Below are 21,462 nucleotides of genomic sequence, written 5' to 3'. Positions count from 1 at the left end.
AATTTGTATCTTGTTGGAAAATAATATGTTTTGATACATTTGATTAGTTGTATTCTACACGTGTGTAGATGTTAGGGTAAATTAATGTGTTTTTTTTTTCTTGGTTTATCTCTTTTTTTTTTATATAGGTAAGTAATCCAAAATTATGGGCAATTATGACCCCAGCTACTCGGATTAAAATAAGGTGGAGGATTTGTTGGATTTTAATTCAATTGGATCCACCCAAAAAACAAAATCTCACTTAATTTGCAGCCCAAAAGAATCTTCGCCCAGGCCCATGTTGCATAACACATATTACGCCCGCGACCCGCAACCCATGACCCGCATCTTTATTAGACTTAATCCTCACCGTCCGATCTAGGTTAGAGATATTGGCAGTTCATCCTATTTTGACCTACATATATATATATATATATTGAGAGGGGGAGAGGCGCCGTCAGTAATATTCATTCTCTCAACCCTCTCTCTACAATTCTCTCCTCCCTCTCACTAGCCTCTCTCATTCTTTTCACATACTCTCTCTCCGGTGGCGGTTTGCAACGGTTTACGGCAGTTCACGGCGGTGCCTTCCTCCTGTAATCTTGTGGAGCTCCTTTGGCATGACTCTTTCCCCTTGTTTATTGTTGTTGGTAGCCGCAAAGGGCTCGTTCAACGCTGTAGGCGTTTAGTTTGTTTATGTTTCACTTTGTATCTTCCTGTGGGAGTATTTTTCTTTGTGTATCACGGGTTTAGGGCCGATTCCTTTGTGTTCGTCGCATTTTAGGTGTGATTTGTGTTGATTTCTGTCGAAAAGTAGTTTTGGAGGCTGAGCCTAAGACCAAAACTAGTTCAAAGTTTATTTCCATTTTTCGTTGTTTTTTCGTTAATAAAATCTCATTTCCGATCCTTAAATTTCATTAAAAGTGGTATAAGAGCTTTAGCCCCTGTCATAAACTTTGTCATTTCCTTAAGCCAATATGGCATATCTTCTCCATCACCGCCACTATTGCAAATCCGTGTAGCTTTCGGGCTCTGGGCATTTGAGGCTGAGACTAAGTGCGCTTCTGCCTTGACTGTTCGGTCATCATTATTGCCACCCACCCTCCTCTGCTTTCTCTTCCTCTAAGGAGCGTTCACTGCCATCTTTCTTTTCGGCATTCTATTACAATGCTGCCCTGAAGCCTTCACTGGCGCGCTATCCTTTTGAATTTCACTTTTTTTCTGATTCTTCAGTTTTTGCCTCCTTGTCAGAGTAAAGTCTTGATCATCCTCATCATCCACGAAGTTCCCCATTTCATCTCCAGACAAATCACTCAACTCATACGACTGGCATTTGTTGGTCCTACTCAGAGATCGAACCCGACCTCCAATGCCAGCCGAATTGTCACTATGTAACCGAATGCCAACATCGGCATTTCCTCCGCAGACAGAATCCCGCAAATCCCCATTCAAATAAGCCACTTCTTTCCCCTTTTCTATGAGAGCCATTGTAAGCATACCAACCATCTATCAATAAGTCAATGTAATAATGGTTAAATGGAAACTGCATACATTTTTATATACGTAATTTTAGTAAAGTATGTCCACTGATTCCCATTAATGATCTCTTTTTAATATTACGTATAATAATTACATTATCCTTTTATAAGAATGTTGTATTCACTTTAATGAATCCCTTTTTTGAATTGATTAAGTTTGTCGTATTTACATTAATTAATAAAGTGTATTTATGTTGTAATACTTATTTTTTATTTCATTTGGTTGCTAAAAGAATAACAAGTTTGAAGAGATAGGTATTTGGTCTTACTTGTTCTAAAAATTATTTTGATATATAAGTTTGTTCATTTGCACTTTTTATTTCTAGTTACTTAATGACATGTAGAGATGCATATCACTGTTCCTTTATTATTATTATTATTATTATTATTATTATTATTGTTGTTGTTGTTGTTGTTGTTGTTGTTATGTATGATTTATTCTCTCATTGCAATTAAGATTTGCAATATTTCGGCTAATTCCCTTTAGTAACTTAATATTATCAATTACGACAATTCTTGTTTTGTCCCGCACAATTAATATGAAGTTAACTCTGGAATTAGATATCCTTTACAATAGTTTGAACATTCAAGTTATAAATTGCAATAGTTTTATTATCTCTCAAGTTACTTGACCTTTTTTTTTTAATCGAATATACCTAGCATATATGCTTTCACTTCTATAAAGCTTTTACTGATCCTATTCATTTGTCGGTACTTCGAATCTACGAGATGCAAATCATCAGATTTTCTGCTGTTAATAAATAGCAATGTATTCTGTCATTACAATTTCCATAGATGTATGAAAAAATATTGCGATATTCCTTGTAAAAACTACAAGTTAATTGTGGCATTTGGATTATCATATATAAGCCATGCAGTATATATCAATTTTAATTTTTTGTCTTTTTCCTTTTTCTCATATGTTCTTGTGTTAACCATGAGTTCGGTGTTTGATAGTAGAGCCAGAAAAGGAGTGCAACCAAGAAGATGGAAACACATTTTGGACATCATGCATTAAGTACAAGACACATTTTGAGTACAAAAATGTGTACTCTAGAGTGTCCTCGGTGCAAAGACGCTCTCCAGGCAACCGAGATTTCTGCTCCAAATTTAAAAGCTCAGGGTTCACACTATTGGAGCATCTCCCATAACACTGAGGATCTTTCAACAATCTTCAGTCTTTTAAAATAGCCTCGGAATTTTTGAGACTTTTCAAAATAGCATCGAGTTTTTAGCCTTGGGTACCAATCCGAGATAAACTCCGAGGCTTAATTAAAAATAGCCATAGCAAATTTTCTGGAAGTGTTAAAAAACTAAAATTTAAGTTTATATCAATTTTTATTATTTTTTTAAAGTACGAATTGATTGAATAGATTAAATATTTTATTGGTTAAATTGTATTTTTGTTGAAATTTAAGTCAACAATAAACCTAACTAAAATTTTTGGATGGAATATAAGTTTTAAATATGTTAAGACAAAACAACATAGTGCTGATTTGATCTGATCATCAAATATTTATAAAGAAAGTAGAAAATATTAATATAATATTAACATATATTTTAATAGTACAACATATAATTACATGTAACAAAATATATTCTATTTTTAGCAAAATATACCATGATTTCGCACAAAAGTAATTTTACCCTATAAACAAATATGTTTGCCTGGAGATGAAATGCTAATTACTTCAAATTAATATCCTATACTATCTGCTTTGTGACGAATTCTTAATTGCTTCATGTAGATTTGCTTACATGGTCAAATCAGCACGGGTGCTGATTTGATCTTGTCACCCCCTAACTGCAGCCTTTTTCTTATTTAAAAGACTTGTAAACAATTTGTGCATCAATATAAATATGAACAAGTTCTTATAATTGATATAGAGAATTTTATTTTCATATTACAACATACTATCAAAGTAAACTTTTCTCCGGATACATCAATTATTAGTTATCTTCCATGTTTGTTGATATGATTTTTAGGCATCTATCTTCACCATGTTGTTGCCGCCACTTCGATCCTTAATGACAGAATTATGTTTCCGACTCTAACGATGTTGAGAATCCTATCCAATTTTAGGGACGTTGAGAGTCTTGTTTCCAATTTTAATTCAGTTGTGAACGCTGCTTCTGAATCTAATTTCGTTGAGAGTTCTACTTTTAACTCTAACAACGTTGAAAGCCTGAGCTTCCTACTGTATCAAGTTGAGAGCCCTATTTATGACTCTAATGCCATTTAGAGCCCTATTTCTGACTCTAATGCCATTTAGAAATTTTATGAATTTTATTTTAAATATATATATATATATAGTATATTAAACATATTTGTTTTTATTTAAAATATTTATATGGAGATCGACCGGCGAGCACCGGGTTTGGAGGGCAGCGGATCCTCTGGGTTCCGACGTAGCTCCGCCCCTGGTTTGGAGGACTTGGAGGTTAATTGGTTCCATAGCTTAATTAATCATTGTGGAGCTGCAATGGTAACTAATACTCTCATTATCATTATTTTCATTATGTTTGTGATTTCAGGATGACATTCAGTTGCTATGTTCCAATACAATGTTATACAACAAACCTTATACCGTCTACCATAAGCAGGTTTGCAGTCTTTCCTATGGATTAGGGTTTAGGGTTTGGAATGTGTGGTTGATACTGCATTTCCATTTCTTTTGTTACTTTTGTGAAATGCTATGAAAAATAATCGAATGAATGTATTTAGGCCCTTGCCATACAAAAGCTAGCCGCCGAAGAGTTCGGAAGCTTTAAAGATCATGAGGGCAAAGACAAAGTGTAGGAGAAGGAGAAGCATAAGGAGGTCGAATTGCAGTTGCTGCAAGCTGTGCATAAAAGGTCGTTAAAGTTAAAGGGTAAGAATCTGGCAAATGATGGATCGGCAACTGAAGAGGACCAGGGAACAAGCTCTGGTCATTCTAATTTGAGAAAGGTGCCGAAATTATCTAAACAACAACAACAACTGAGCTCCTCCCATCGGCTAATAAATGGAATGGAGAGTTCCCAGGTTTGTACATTTGTGTGTATTATAGCACAATTGCTGCTTCTAAAATTTCATTTTCACATTAAGGGTCTTGCAAATTAGATTGATGTGATTGTCTCTTTACTTGCAGCTTCAGTTGTAAGGACAGATGTTAAGCAGGGCTGGAAAAACATAAGCTTGGTACCGGTATGTTCAAATATCATTTCAACTAGCTTTTTCAATAACTTGATTTGCATCCTCAATAATATAAGCTTACAGTTCTTAGAATGATTTGTGTTTCAGAGTTTATCAAGAGGCTTGCAAGATCCTATGGGTTATGCATGAAGCCTACCATGATTTGCTGCTGATCTGGGCTCGGAGGCTTGGAAAGTTGCTGCTTCGTAGCCGGTGTCAATTCCATCCAATCTATGGGAGATGTCATTAAGTAGCAATGACGAATCCTTCCAATGAATTACCTCATCAGCTAGGCAATCTCATGGAGAAATTGTTGCCACACAGCAGATGCCATCTAGTGAATCCACCAGAGGTGGGAATGTGAGAATGTCATTAGTTTATCTGAATTTTCAATGTCCATCGGCTGTGGATGCCAACCGGTGGCGCTTCCTGTTCCGGAAATGGTAATATCACTACAAGAAAATATCAATTTTGTAACAAGGTTTTTTTGTCACTAAATCCACTTTTTCCGTTACTAATGACATTAGAGACGGAATTAGGGATGGAATTACATTAGCTACGCAAACTTTAGAGACGGAATTCTGTTACAAATATAGTACTTTTTTTTGTAGTGTATTAGTACATTCCAACTTGGGATCACCACAGCTTCATATTCAAGTTTATCCGATGCAATGAGACCAGGCCGTTGCTGACCCTTATTAGGCTCGGGGCAAAATTAGAATATTGGGTCCTTAAATATTTTTTATATTATAATAATATAATATGATAATTTTATATATTTTTTTTTATGTAAATGTATTAATAAAATATTTTTTTATTTATTAAAAGATCAACATATAAATATAAAATTAATGTGATATGTTTAGTATAATATAAAAATAAAAAAATATTTGATTTAATATTTTTTCAAGAATATTTTTGTAAACAATCAAAAGTTTTTAAAAAGAAAATTTTCAAACAAAACCGTTTATTAAGAGTTTGTTTCTTTTTATTGGTTTAGGGAAAAGTTTTGTTTGAATTATATTGAAATAATATTTGATGGAATGTTTGTGAGGGAGAAAAATATATTTCTTCGAGAAACACATAGTCCTAATAATAAAAATTAGAAACTTCAGATTAAATAAACAAACCCAATGTTTATATAATACACAAATTTTTAAAAATACTACTAAAGAATATAATAAAATATACAAATTTTAAATATATAGACATAAAAATAGAAATAACAAGAATACAGAAAATATTACCCTATCATATCTTCTTAATTTTACATAATTCACAAAAATATATAAAATTGTACCATTAAATAAACACACTAAAATATACAAATAAATAATTTAAAAATTAATATAGAAATCATTTATTTAAAAATAATTATAAAATAAATTTTTATTTAAAATTTTATTTTATATATTCTATAAAAGTAATAATAATAATACATATTAATATATAGGAGTATATATAAACATATATTATTGGGCCCTTTATTAGCCCTAGAGGGAATGGCCCTAGGCAAGGGCCTTCTGGCCTTGGCCCAGGGCCGGGCCTGTACGAGACAATTTATGAGAGGAACAGTCCATCAACAGCAGAAAATGTCAATGTCAATGGGGTTGTTTGGTTCATGAACTTTTTTTGTGGGATTGAAATTCACAGCAGATTTATATGTGATGAGATTTATTATATTTAGGATTTAAAATCTTATTATATGTTTGGTTGGTAAAATTATGTGGGATTTATATTTCTTACGTCTTGTTTGTTTTTTATATGAGCGGAAGGATTTTGATTTTTTATATTCTAAATGACATAATTGTTTCCCTGTGAATTTTATTTATTTTGATAAATTAAACATCTAATTTATAATATATATGAATTGAAAATGTATTAATTATTTTATAGGGATTACAATAGGTTATCGTAAACTCGAAACCCGACTCGAACCCAACCTATTTATTTGAAGTTGAGTCTAATTATTTGAGTATTAGATCTTGATTCGGGTCATATTATGGGTATTCTAATCGGGTCCGAATCGGGTCTAGGGTCTAAGCGGACTATTCCCGCACCTAGACTCGATTTATAATATTAATAATATATCGACTATACATATGAAAAAATAATTTCTAACAATATAATTATATTAAAAATATTTTTTAAGTTTAATTTATTTACTATTTTATTATAATATTTCTTCATAAAATACATAAATAATATATATATATCGGATCGGTACATGTGTAATTTTAAATTAAAATTTAAGAATAGTAAAAAGAATTAGATTTGTTAGATCCATCGGGTTTTACCGGGTATAGTTTCAGCCGGATCTAGTATAATCAGATCCAATTTGGATCTAAAGTTTAACAATATATACATTCGGGACGGATCTCAGTTTCGGTTGAATCCGACTTATTGTCATCGATAATTTTATAATTTATAATAAATAACAATTAAAACAATGAATTTATTAATTTATTTAAAAAATATTGTACCATAAAAAATAATATTAATTTAATTTAATATATAATTCAAATAAAAATTATATTTTAAAATTATTTAATTTTATTTTATATAAATATATTTATAATATATAATATATTTTTTTATATAAGGATATAAAAGTAAAATTGAAAATCCAATTGAATGGGATTTAAAAGTAATAGTGATACCCCATTACTAATAAATCCCTCGTTTGTAGGATTTTGAACCATGTTTTTAAATCCAATCATTTTAAATTCCATTATTTTTTTTGAACCAAACATGGATTTCATGGGATTTTAAAATCCAAATCCCATGAAATCCTATCAAATCCTCGAAACAAACAGCCCCTAAGGAGCTATTTGGTGGGATTCCATGGGATTTGGATTTTAAAATCTCATGAAATCCATGTTTGGTTAAAAAAAATGTGGAATTTAAAATGATGGGATTTGAAAAAGGGTCAAAAATCCTACAAATAAGGGATTTTTTTTAATGGAGATACCCCTGTTACTTTTAAATCTCATTCTTGAATTATTATTTATTATAAATTTTATTTAAATTATAAAATTATAGGGACGATCATAAGTCGGGTTTAGTCGGAACTGATATTCATTCCAAATATATATATTGTTAAATCCGAGATTCAAATTGGATCTGATTATACTAGATCCGACCGAGACTATACCCGGTAAGACTTGATGGATCCGAAAAATCCATTTTTTACAATTTTTAAATTTTAATTTAAAATTACTCATGTACCATATCCAATGTATATTAAAATTTATGTATTTTATTAGAAAAATATTATAATAAAATAATGAATACGTTAAACTCAAAAATATTTTTAATATAATTATATTATTCGAAATTATTTTTTCATATGTATGGTTGATATATTATTATTATATTACCCTGATCATGACCCGAATCCAGGCCTAATACTCAAATAATTGGACTCAACTTCAAATAAATAGGTCGAGCTCGGTAAAGTCTCGAGTTTACACGAATCTATTGTCGTCCTATAAAATTATTTACACATTTTCAATTTATATTAATAATGAATTAGAGGTTTAATTTGTCAAAATAAATAAAATTCATAAGAGGACAATTATGTCATTTACAATATAAAAAATCCAAATCCACGAAATGTAAATCCCACCACAATTTACCAACCAAACATAATATGAGATTCCAAACCTAAATATAATAAATCTCATCACATATAAATCCTACTGTAAAATCTCAATCCCACAAAAAAAAGTCCATAAACCAAACAGCCCCTAAATTGCCAAGACAATAATTGCATAGACAAAAATGAACATAGTGAAGATACAAGAGAAGTAGAAAAAGCAGTGAGAATTGTCGTTTATTGATTTTGGTGATCACTGAATTTATTAATGGAATTTTTAGTTCGAATTAGTTGTATGATGTGATATAAATAAATATTGATGAAATATTTTGAATATAAAATTCATTTTTAGTATTATTATTTTTAAACATTTATATTTACTATCCCTCTAAATTTAATGTGTTAATAATTTAAGCAATTATTATTTATTATTGGCATAAATCCATTTTAATACCAAGAATGTGTTCAATTTACCTTAGTATTTGATATTAAAACAAATATTTTGCTATTCCATGCTAGCTTTGAAGGTGTAATAATATTGCTATAAATGGTTGGTTAATATGGATTAAATAAAGGGGAGTACTTTATACATATTTTGTTTTGACGACAAAAATGACAATTAACATCGTATATAAGACTAAACATATATTTTTCTCTTTATTATTTTCAAAGTATAAATTCAATTGTTATGAGTTTATGTGGCAATTAAGTTAAACAGGTTAAAATCTTCAACCCCTCTTTTTGTTATTTACTTCAATAATTTGACATACCAAATATAAGAATAAATTAAATATTCATTATGGCCAATAAAGAAATTAATATTAAACAACATGGAAATAAATCTATGATATTTAGAATAAGATATCTAATATCAGCACACGCACCATGCTTTCAAACCTAACAACCCTTAGCTATACTTCCTCTATTCACATATAAAACAAGATCTATAGTCGAAAACCTATACCTTCAAAATTACTACCTTGAGAACAAAAACAGCAACAATGGCAGGAAAGACAACAATACATACTTCAATGGCAGAGATCAAGCTTAATAGCCCACCGGTGGTGGACCTCTCAGCCGCCACTGAACGCATGGCCAAAGAAAAGGCGCAGTTAAGTACACAAGGCGGAATCGGCGCCAACGTAGGATTTGTGAACCTTCTCTGTCCGGCCTAGAATACAACGACGATGATGATGTTAGGGAAAAATTTCAGGGATCAGCAATGTGGTGCAGATTCCAACGGTCAAAAGGCTGGCGGCAAGAGAAAGAAGAGCACAACTGTTGTTGCCGATTCCAGAACCGACGACGTTGCCAGGATTGAGGTCCTTTTTTTCTTAATTCACAATTTTAATTTATTGAGTTTCAATTTAATTTTTGAAAATGAATTTTCATTCTTGAAAGATACTCGAGTGTAGAGCCGTCAAAATGGGTTGAGTCCGTCGGGTTGGTCCGCCCTACCTCACTTTTAAGGAGAGTTGGGTTGTGATTTTTTTAGCCCGTTAAAATGCGGGCCTAAACGGGCCAACCCACGTGGGCCGTTGGTTGAGAGTGGGTTAGCCCGCGGCCAAGTAAGTATAATAATTAGAACTCACCCGTCTCAACTAAATGTATTTCTTTTTACTTTTTTCTACTGTCACATTAAAAAATTATAATATAAGTAATCAAATATTAACATCAGAGTTATTTTAATTTTATTTAAATTACAAATATATCATTATAGATACAATTAATTTATAAATAACGTATAAAGAGTAAAAAAATATCAAAATCATCTTGTACACTTTATTTGATAAATAACATATTATTATTTTTAATCTACTAAAAAGAGATATTTTTAGTTAATACAAATAAAATAATATTTATATTATCATTAGGTTAAATAAATTAATGAATATTGTCTACATGTTGCTTTTCTTTTATATCTTATTTATTTCGATTTTTCACCATTTGTTTTGTCTGTCTTCCATTTTATTGTTTTATAATTTTTTTTATTCTAAAATTTAATCACAAATTCATAAAATTAATTATGATTTATTTTAAAAATATTTCTTATTATCATTTTTAAATACATTAACAAATACTAATATTTAGAATTGACAATTTTTATATTTGTTTTTATTTTAAAATATTTATTATTTAAATTCTACAATAAAACTATTTTTAGCTATTTTTAAATATTAATTACAAAAAATATTTATAATATTAATACTTTTAAAAAGCACGTGGGCTAGCCCGCTTAGCTCGCCATCCGCCGGTGTATTGGGTTGGGTTGATGAAATTTTGATCCGCCCAGCCGCAGGTTGGCCCGCAAACAACCCGCTAATTTGCGGATTATAGTGGGTTGTGGGCCAATCTGCCCCGCTAACGCGTTTTCACAGGTCTACTTGAGTGTGACATTTTTTAGATTTGTACCGGAAAAAAAATGAAAAAGAATAAAAGAGAACAAAAATGGATTAATTTGAAACTTAGACTTCCTTGTTATGTTGTGAAATTGAAGTACATTTAAAAGCTATGAAAGCGGAATTTTTTTTTTTAGTTTTTTTCCCTTTGCAATATGTATATATATAGAGAGAGACACACTAATGGTGGCAGCATAAGTGTTTTCTTTTTATTTATAGAATTTGGCTTTTTAATTTATTTGTATTTAATTTGTTGGATGTCTTGTATAGCTATATGTTTTCTTATATAATTATTTGTTTTCTTATATAATAAATATTGCAAAGATAAATCAAAATACAATGAATTATATCCAGTGACTATTATTCCAGGATTGATGAAATATTTTTTAATGAATTATAAGTGACTATTATTCTAGTATTTATGAAATATTTTTTAATTAGCATCATATTAAATGTTCTATGTTGTTTTCTCTAGTTAAATATATTGAGTTTATATATTAGGCATGCCACTTTAATAATAAATATAATATTCATGCATAATTTTACAATACCACAGAACCAAGTTCATGCTCATATATTTATTTATTAATTATAATTATGCTATATGTTAAACACCTAAATATAAATAGTTGACATAAAGCATACAAGTTGCTGAGTAATATTAGCACATATGTTTTTTTTTTCAATTGCATATGCTGAATGTGTAACTTGTGTTTGATAATTGTTTATGCAATTATTAACGGTTGTGATTAAAATTAAGAGTTGTGGTTAATATACAGCAGGCTATATATCCACTTTGGACATGGTGTGCTTCTGAATTAATTAATAAGCTATACATATTTGACACCAGATTTGGAAGTATTCTCACAAGAATATGAGCCTGGTTTATTCTGCAGTGAGTAACAGCTAAGGTTCCCAATCCAAACATATGATTAGAACACCCATTATCAATAAACCAAACATCATTGGTGGTTACATTATTCGTAGTGGAATGAGTCATGAATATATTACTCTCTTCCTCATATGTTGCGGTGAAGTTCGCACCCTTCAGGTCATCCTTTTGATTTTCCTTTTGTTTAAACCAGCAATCAACCTCCTTATGCCCATATTTCTTGCAATAATGGCATTCTCCAGAAAAATAATTGCATCCTCTGCCTCAGCCACGACTTCGATTACAATAACCACCTCTTCCTTGGCCTCTACTTGCTGTGTTATCCGGCCTCTTCCAACAAGTAGAATCTACCTTCCCCTTAAATTGAAGTTCCACTTTCAATTGGAAAGCCTTTTCTTCAATTTTCTCAGTAGATCTATTCAATCGATCCTTATGACTCAATAAGGTACCCATCAGCTCATCAAAACTGTAAGTAGATAGGTCCTTCGTCTCTTCAATAACCACAATAACATGATAAAATTTTGAGGTTAAACTTCTCAAAACTTTGCTGACCACAGTAATATTATTTAATTCGTCACCATACGACTTCATAAGATTAACAAAGTGCTCTCTCATTGATAACAACTCAAAATTACGGCGCAGGGTTTGCAATTTTACCCGTAATAATCTTCTCATCTCCCAAATCCTGCTCGAGGATACCCCATGTTATCTGCCCCTGTAATTCTGGAGAAAATACTCTCATCAAGAGCATGTTGAATAAGGAATAACGCCTTGGCATCAGGGCGGAACTACATGGGGCTAGGAGGGTCAACTGACCCAACCCTCAAAATAAATGTATTTTTTTATATAAAAAATAATAAATTATGTATTTTATAGTAATTTGTCCCTCCTAATTTTTTATTTTGTAATATAAAAAATCATAAAAAATTTATCAATTTGTTGATTTATACTTTTACTCTGTTTTCATTTTTAAACTCCAAAAATGATAATTTTCTCCTTTAAACATTGGAATTGAAACCTGAGAACTCGAATTATTGGCCATGAATGTAATTCACCAATTCTTTCTGGATCACTTTACCGAATCCCTTGCTCCAAGGACTGCTGGTGTCCTTCTCCAATGTGCAGGCACAAATTATGTGGATCTGATGCCAGAAATTTGACGGGGAAAGCTTTGTAAAGCCAATCGATGTTTCGGTGCAAGGAAGAAGAACTGATACATATATTATTCTCATAATCCGAACATACCATAGTGATATTAATATTGATTACATCAAATCAATCCAAATATAGAAAATAATAATCACTCTTTATTAAGATACTTTATTTAGATAATTACTTAATAAATTTATAATATTAATATAATTAATTATCTAAAATATTTGAAGCATATTATTCAACAGTTTTCACTGGGAAAGAGAAGCATTATCAGACATTACAGCATTACCATCAATTATAAATCAAAAGAGAATCGTATTGGAGTTCAATAAAGTCCTAGAAGAGTAAGTTTTATTTTTGAGAATTACATCAGTTTATATACAATCATCGATTTATCTCTCACTTTCCCAATCGCTATATATATCTACAGGGATGTCAAGGAGGAGAATAGAGAAAGTGTTATTTAACGACAACAAAATCAACAGTAAAAATGAAAAGAAAGAAAAATGGGAGGAGGTAAATAGCGTCACTGCTGAAAGATCATACCCGTGATTCTGATAAAATTGTTGAATCAATCTCTCTAGAGCAGCGAATGTTTTTGCATTTCTGGAATCTGCTAGATAGATGTTGTATATCCTAATATATGCTGAGTGACTTTTTTATAATTGGATGGTTTATATAGTTCGGATAATGGTTTCTTTTTCCGAAACCTCATTATGTGATTCCACTAAAATTGATTGGTTGCATTAGATCCCTGTTTTATCTTTTTTTTTTATCTGACTCATTGTTTCGTTCGATGGCATTCCGTGAATGATGCAGCAGTGTTGTCGACCTACAATATGACGCTCCAGCTGGTTGTCAACGTAGAGTATGCATTAACATTTATTATATATGTCTGGGATGTTGGTGAGGTATACTCGCTATGTATTTAACACGTGTAACCAATACATGCCTTTGCCTTTGTTGTGTGAAAATATATCCAGAAATATGTATATAATGCTTTCCAGGACCGTCTCAGACTTTTCGAGGGCCCTAAGCAAAAATAAATTATAGGCCCTATAAACACACGATTAAAATGTATTTTTAAAATAATATCACTGATTGAAGTCGATTGAAGAAGAGGTTGGTCTGGACAATGTCAATTTGAGAAAATAAGATGGAAAGACGGTCTATCCGGAATTTTGAAAAACGAGAAGGACTGAAGGAGAGTGAAAAAGATAAGAGAGAAGGAGAGGCAGGTTTGGTTTGAGTTGGTGGGCGCAATGCGATAGCGTGTGAGGTAAAAAAATGTACGCGGCGATTAAATTTGGAAAGATAGAGTGAGGAATGGTTAGGAAGAAAAAGATAAAAAAATATATATATATAATTAGAATTTAAAATTAAATAGGATAATTATGAAGAAGAAAAAAAATATAAACTAAAAATTAAAATTTAATTTTAAAATTTAATAATAATATATAATAATTTAAAATATGAGGCCTCTATTAATTAGAGGCCCTGAGCAGTTGCTGAGCCGCCCCTGATGCTTTCATACCATTAGAAATAAGTCGATGCAGTATAGTCTTTGCTTGTAGTGATGATTTACATTTGTGTTCACTTTAGTAGCTTGTATTTGTTAGAATATGAAATTGAAATTCTCTATTGCAATAATATTAAGAATACATAGTGATATACAAATCCTCTGAATAAGACAAAAATCCTACAAATGTAACTACCATAAATATAATATATTGTCTAAATATATTTTAACACCCCTCCTCAAACTAAAGATATGATCAAACAAACTTGAGTTTGTCAGAAGTGACCGAAAGAGATATAGCCGAGATCTTCCACGTACCAATTTGAATTCACCAAGATTGACCATCGTCCGAACTCTCAACACCGTTAGAGTTGGAAATAGGACTCGCTCGTTCACAACGGAACTAGAGTCGAAAACTGAACTCGCTCACTCTATAGGGCTAGAGTCGGAAACAGGACTCGCTCGCTCACAACAGAGCTAGAGTTGGAAACAAGACTCCCTCGCTCTCAATAGAGTTAAAGTCGAAAACAGGATTCTCAACGGCGTCAGAGTTGAAAGTAGAACTTTGTCAGTAGACATTAAAATAGTAGAGACGGAGATGGCATGATAATGACAGCATAATCGTGGATAGAAGCAAATACATCAATAGAATATATATGGGATATAACGGGTCATGGATGTCCCCGGAGAGAATTTGGCTCCGATACCATGTTAGAATATGAAACTGAAATTCTCTATTTCAATCATAGGAATATAGTGATATACAAATCGTCTAAATAAGGGAAGAATCCTACAAATCTCTTAAATATGATAACTACCATAAATATAATATATTGCTTCTAAATATATTTTAACAGTGTTGAAATTTAATAGAAGGCTTATTATATCGAAGCATCTTACTTGGAATGATGATGATAACATTAATTCAAAGATTTTCTTTAGCATTATTATTGTAATTTTGTATATGTAATGAATGCCTTATGTCTGTGTTATAAATTTTTGGGACGAGGTTGTCATCTTTCCTTCGATCAGGTATGTGTTATGCTATACCAAAATTTATAGAAATATGGTCTACAACAAATGTCCCCTGTTTAACCTATATAGCTTCTTAGACTAAATAAAAAGCATGGAAGCTGTTTTGAATAGGCACACGAGCAACTGTTTAACCTATATAGCTTCTTAGACTAAATAAAAAGCATGGAAGCTGTTTTGAATAGGCACACGAGCAAATGCATTTTTTCTAAACATTTGAACGAAACATGAAACTAAACTGATAGTGGTGATGATGTGTTTTGATTGTAATGGTGTTGATACTTGGCACTAGTCATGATTGTGCTCTTTTATACAGCACAACACCTTGTTAATAGCTCCTGTGCGGCTTATAAGTATTAATGATTAATCTTGTGAACTCATTAAAAATATGTACTCTTCATTTTTTTCTGAACAGATAAGAGATAGGAAAGCGTCTTCTTATGCCCCAGAAAAAACTGTATCAAAATGATATGATGGAGTCTACCGAATAGAAAAATGTTGGAGATAACGGGGAAACCTTTTTCCATTCTACTGCATGCTTTTCTTCTTAGTAGCAATTTCCCTTCTTGTAAACCTATATTGTTACTTGAGGGGTTCATAGTCTGCAGATATTTTAAAGACAGGTGGTACATGTATAACAATTAAACTTTAGTTTAAATTCATTATCAGATATTTGCTCTAAGTCTTAACTTACACTCTTCGGCCTTTTTTATTTACTACGGGGATTTTCTTTATTTATCAATCAATTGATATGTGATATTTTGACTTGCAATTATCTAATTATATTATTTTGAGTATTGCTGTTGATTGTAGGAGGTGGAATGTTCCTGGAAATGGAGAAGACCACAACCTCTCAGTGAAGAAAAAGTAGTCAATAATAATAACAACGAGGAAGGACAGGATTCAAGGAACAAAACAAGGAAATTACAAACGTATGCAAGCTGTCTCCTAAATGAATATTTTTTGATCAAGTCGTTTGCCAAAGAGAGGCTCTGCCACAATGGAAGAAAACTTCGATCACAAACGAAATTGATAAGATGCCCAACTGATATATCTGAATTCTTCTAAAACCCACAGCTGTGGTTCGCTTACAATGCCCAGCATGACCAGTGACGGAACCAGCTTTGCTGCTTAGGGGGAGCAAAATTGTTATGTTTATTTGTTTCATTTTTCTTTATCGTTTATTTTTAGTTTCAACCTATTTCGAGCATATTTTTTATTTGAATGTGTATACAAAAAATAATATAAGAACTTTCTCGTCGACTTATTTCTACCAACTTGATGCCATCTTAACTTTTTCATTTTTTATTACACTATAATGTGGTTGTGAAGAAAAAAAAAATGAATGAAAATAATATTTAAGATAAAATATTTTATTTTTTATATAATAAATTTATAAATTAAAATAATAATAATATGGAGGTTTATGTAGAATATTAATCTCAAATGGGAAGGGAGGGGGCAAATTTATTTACTAAATAAAAAATTAGAAACAATTACACTTGAAAAAAATAATTGGGAAGGGCCCAATGTAGATCACAGTTGATGACTTTTGTATATAAGTTTAACATCAGCTTAAGTTATTATACTTGTACGTGGAATTCAGTGAAACGAAACGTGAGTTATTTTTTGATTTATTTTATTTCTGAAATTGTAGAATGTATAAGAGTATGCATTGTTGATATAAATTAGCAAAAATAGTAATAACTCTTTCTGGTTTAAAAATTTATATATCATTTCTGTTGGTTTTCCATAGGTAAGTGACAAATAGGATAATAAATAAGTTACTATATTTTATAGCCCTATATAATGTCATGTAATGATATTATAAGAGTTGAATTGTTGTTACTTGGATCTATGTTGCATCTAAAGTAAGACACAAACTTATAAATTTTAAATGGAAAGCTTTTAAGTGAAACATACCACCTAAAGAATTTTTTTTTTTTTTTTTTTAAAGTGCATTGTAAAGAAGTTGCTATATGTCTTGACTGCTAGTTCTATAAATCAAACAACCCAGAACCTGGCCAATGTAAGAAGCTCAACGTATTGTGGAAGCTTTAATGGTTGAAAAGCTCAAATGAGTGCCGGCCCACATCCAGAGAAGCCCACGCGATGAAAAAGGAAATGCAAGAGTCCATGACTAAGAAATGAGGCTTAAGTTTAGTAAGGCTAGCGGAAGAGGGCCCACATGCTGTGGAAAAATGGTAGTATTGGCTGCGGAAGCCTTAATGATCCCCACACCGTCTCCACTGGATTTGTTCCCTGATAAAGGAAGTGGAGTGATTGCATTCAATAACCATGGGATTCCTGGCTGTTATTTGTGCATATATGGAGATTAAAGAAGCCAACAATTCAAGAGCTTTGAGTAGCGGGAAGCTTCATTAAATTAAGCTACACAAAAGAGTACGGAGGTTTTGATAGTTAATGAAGCTAATTATTGGAGAAATATGGGAGTTAAGCAAGGATCATCAAAGATGTGGGGGTTACCAACCGTTGATTCATGATAAGTTTTTCCACGGCTATATAATTAATGGGGAGTATCCAATTGTTGGAAAATTTTTATATCGCGAGAATATTAAATTATTATCAAAAAATAAAATTCGATATCAAAATAATTTATCAAAATAAATTTGACAATTACGATAATTTTATCGAAATGAATTCGATAATCAATTTATCAAAAATAATTTTCATAATCACAATAATTTTATTGAAACAAATTCGATAATCAATTTATCGAAACAAATTCGATAATCTCAATAATATTATCGAAATAAATTCGATAATCACATCGATTCGAGGTAGAACCTCTCTCCGTAAAAACAAATACGCCCCGGTAGTGCCTCCGGTTCGTGGCTTAACGTTCCCAAATATAAAACAACGTTCGTCTCCAAATTAGGTGGCACCCCAATATTTCAGAGCTCCGACGAATTAAAATAAGGTGATCTATGAGCTATGTCGGGAGGCTTAAACAAGAAAGTTTCCGAAGCTCACCGGAAAACTTGCCGGAAATGGTTGCCGAAGAGGAGAGGGGGAGTAGAGAGAATTGGTGTGTTTTGAAATGGGTGTGAGGGGGGCCTCTTATAAGCACCTCCACCCTTGGAATTTTAATGTCGAGCCGAAACCGTTGGCTTTTAATAGCTTGTAACCATCGGCCATAATTTCGGTAACGTTCGACAATAAACACCAAATTTAATTCTGGTCATAAATATATTATTTAAATTTTGAATTTCAAATACTTACTTATCATATATGCATGTAATTATCTGGTCCGGACAGGTGGCACGCGGCGCCTGTAGCTTACAGGAATTTATATTCCTAACCACACTATCAATAACTACTATACAACCCACATGCATTTTAACTCACCGAATAATCAGTTTCGGAAATTATGAATTTAATTTAAAATTAAATTACATCGATTAAATAAATAACTGATTTTCCAACAATCCCCCACATGAGTGAAAATGTCCATTAATTAGGACAACGCACAGCTCAGTTCTTGAGACATCGACATGTCGGGATAGGTACCTTGTGGCTTTGAACCTTCCTTTGTCAATATTATTGTATGTACCGATGGCCTAATTCACATGATGCATTGAACTATTCCACCTTTGTGTATTTTAATCAATAATATTGACATTCCGCTATCTCAACCTCATTTTGTTCTCACGTTTTGATTTGTTTCGGCCATGGATCACATCTTTGGATTCATAAGTGTTTCATTTGAAGCGACCCTTACTTCACACTTATATAGGCAATCCTATCTTAAAGTGTTCAACTATACTTTTAGAATTATTAGGAGTCAATGATTCAACCTCACCACTTTAAACTTTTGTAAGGGCATGCAGTGGGTTGTTTAAAAATTGAGGGAGGGGCTCCAACCCAACCCCAAATTCTCCCCATTTTTGCATACACTGTACACTCCACTCAAAATGGAGTGTAGTTTGTGTGGTGTTTTGTGGTATTTGTGTATTTTTGTTATTTTTTTGGAATATATTGTGTAATTTTATTTTTTTTGAAAAATTATGTATAATTTTATTTTTTAAAAAAAGTGATATAATTTAATTTTTAAAAATCATGTATAATTTTATTTTTTTTAAAAGTGATATATAATTTTACCTTTCGAAAAATGATATATAATTATATAGTTTTTTAAAAATAATGTGTAATTATATATATTTGGGTTATATTGTAAAAATAAATTAAAGTTGGGGTGTAATTTATAGATATAAAAAGTTATGTAAAATAATATAAAAGAGGAATATATATGGAATATACTTTTTAGAGTGAAAAATTGAAGTTTATGGTTGAAGTAAAATTACTGTCACTACAAAAAAATAATATATTTGTAATGGAATTCTGTCCCTAAAGTTCACGTAGCTAACGTAATTTCATTCATATTTCCGTCTCTAATGTCATTAGTAACGGAAAAAATATATTTAGAGACAAAAAAATTTTGTTACAAAAATAATTTTTTCTTCTAGTGTGTAGATCAACTGCATTTTTACTGTAGCTACTGCAAAAATGAAGGAATGGGTTGGAGATGGTCTAACACTCCTAGGTTTTAGGGAATGGTGATAGAGTGTTCGTGTCGAACTATTACAGCTTAGTTTTCCCATTGAACCAAGGCTTGGGATCTCCAAGTGATTTGGTTGGGTTACCACAGTACTTGTCTCTTAATTCGTGGATTTCATATCCATTTCCTTTCGCAATTTATACATTTGATCACAATGTACCCTTTTGGTTAGCGGATCCGCAAGGTTTTCATATTGATCTATAGTCAACATTCATAACCCCTCTAGTGATCAATTCTCACCGTATTGTGTATGTATCGAATATGTCGGGATTTACCACTGTAAATTCCATTTTAGCCTTTGTTTTTTGCAGTTTGGCTATCACAATATATCATTACTAAAGGTACTAGATTTTTATTTTTTATATATTGTTTTTCCAAAATGGATCGAGCTTTACAAGTGTATTTCGTGGACTTTGACGAAATTGCTCCACATCCGGTCATAAACACATATCCATTTGTAGACAACCAATATTTTGTTTCAGATATCTCGTTAGCATCACAATACTCTTCAAATATTTGAGGATATCTCGTGTAGTGTATGCCAAAAGTCAAGAGTATACTTTAAATAACTCAAGACTCTTACTAGTTTTACACAACCTACCGCTTTCTCCGCAATTTTCTTGAGAGACGGTACTTACACCCCCACACTTCAAATATTTGTACGAAGGTTTCTTGTGTTTCCATAGTTTATAAGGAATTTTATTCTTACATTTGAGTGGAATTTTATTCAGAATACAACTTGCAATTAGAACTGCCCCACAATTTTTGTGTGCCCCACAATTTTTGTGTAATTCTGAATAAATCTGCAAGGCATTCATGCATTCCGTAATGTCATTCGATTATGGTGAGTATGATGTCGTAGTCTTATGAATTGTACAACATAATTCTTCATTAAGAGCTACACATTTGTCTCTCCAATCACTTCAAAATGTCTTGAAATTACAGCTTAGCTGATTCGCTGCCTTATTTTTATTTTTATTTTTTTTAAGCATTATTGCTTCTCTGTTTCCCCTTAACAGGTATAGGTAGCAATATCTCGTGAAATAAATTATTAAGGTGATTAATATATATATATATGTTTTACCTCAAATTTGTGCATCTTTTAAATTACACATATCAGTGTAAATTAACTCCAATGGCTTCATATTTTTTCTATTTTATTTTTTTTTTACAGTATTAGTTATTTTTGTCTCCACCCAAACTTTCCATTTAGTTTTAGGGTCAATATTTAGTAAATTAAAATTTACTAATCTTTTATAGCATTTAGATTAGTATTACTTCATCTACAATGCCATAAATAGGCAAACTCGAAAGAATATTTTGTTCTGTCCGGCCGGCATCTGTCGACACATTAGAAACATCAACACCGGATGTGCCTACACTCGAGTTTCCAAAAAAACATCCATGATGTTTGCAAATTGATCGAGCGATGATACTCTTGCAATATATCAAAATATATTCATTCTTATGATTGTTAGAAAATTTTATATCGCGAGAATATCAAATAATTATTGAAAAATAAAATTCGATATCAAAATAATTTATCAAAATAAATTTGATAATCAATAATAATTTATCGAAATAAATTCGACAATT

At 31.4% G+C, this 21,462-nt stretch overlaps 1 long non-coding RNA gene across 3 annotated transcripts; it reads left to right on the top strand.

Moving 5' to 3' along the window:
• The first annotated feature begins 436 nt into the window (after positions 1 to 436).
• Positions 437 to 5,349, top strand: LOC127256113 (uncharacterized). 3 transcript variants are annotated; one of them, XR_007839760.1, is made up of 6 exons: positions 437 to 1,468; positions 2,478 to 3,958; positions 4,053 to 4,121; positions 4,243 to 4,542; positions 4,649 to 4,704; positions 4,801 to 5,349. It is a non-coding gene; the product is annotated as an uncharacterized LOC127256113 (long non-coding RNA). The 3 variants fall into 3 exon arrangements; XR_007839761.1 differs by having other exon boundaries at positions 2,475 to 3,958; XR_007839759.1 differs by lacking the exon at positions 437 to 1,468 and having other exon boundaries at positions 2,024 to 3,958.
• The last annotated feature ends 16,113 nt before the right edge of the window (positions 5,350 to 21,462 follow it).

The sequence above is a fragment of the Andrographis paniculata genome, unplaced genomic scaffold (genome assembly GCF_009805555.1).
Source record: "Andrographis paniculata isolate CXL003 unplaced genomic scaffold, ASM980555v1 Contig55END, whole genome shotgun sequence".
In the NCBI taxonomy this organism is placed as follows: Eukaryota; Viridiplantae; Streptophyta; class Magnoliopsida; order Lamiales; family Acanthaceae; genus Andrographis; species Andrographis paniculata.
Note: the sequence above shows the minus strand (reverse complement) of the source record. Positions and strands in the feature narration are given on the sequence as shown.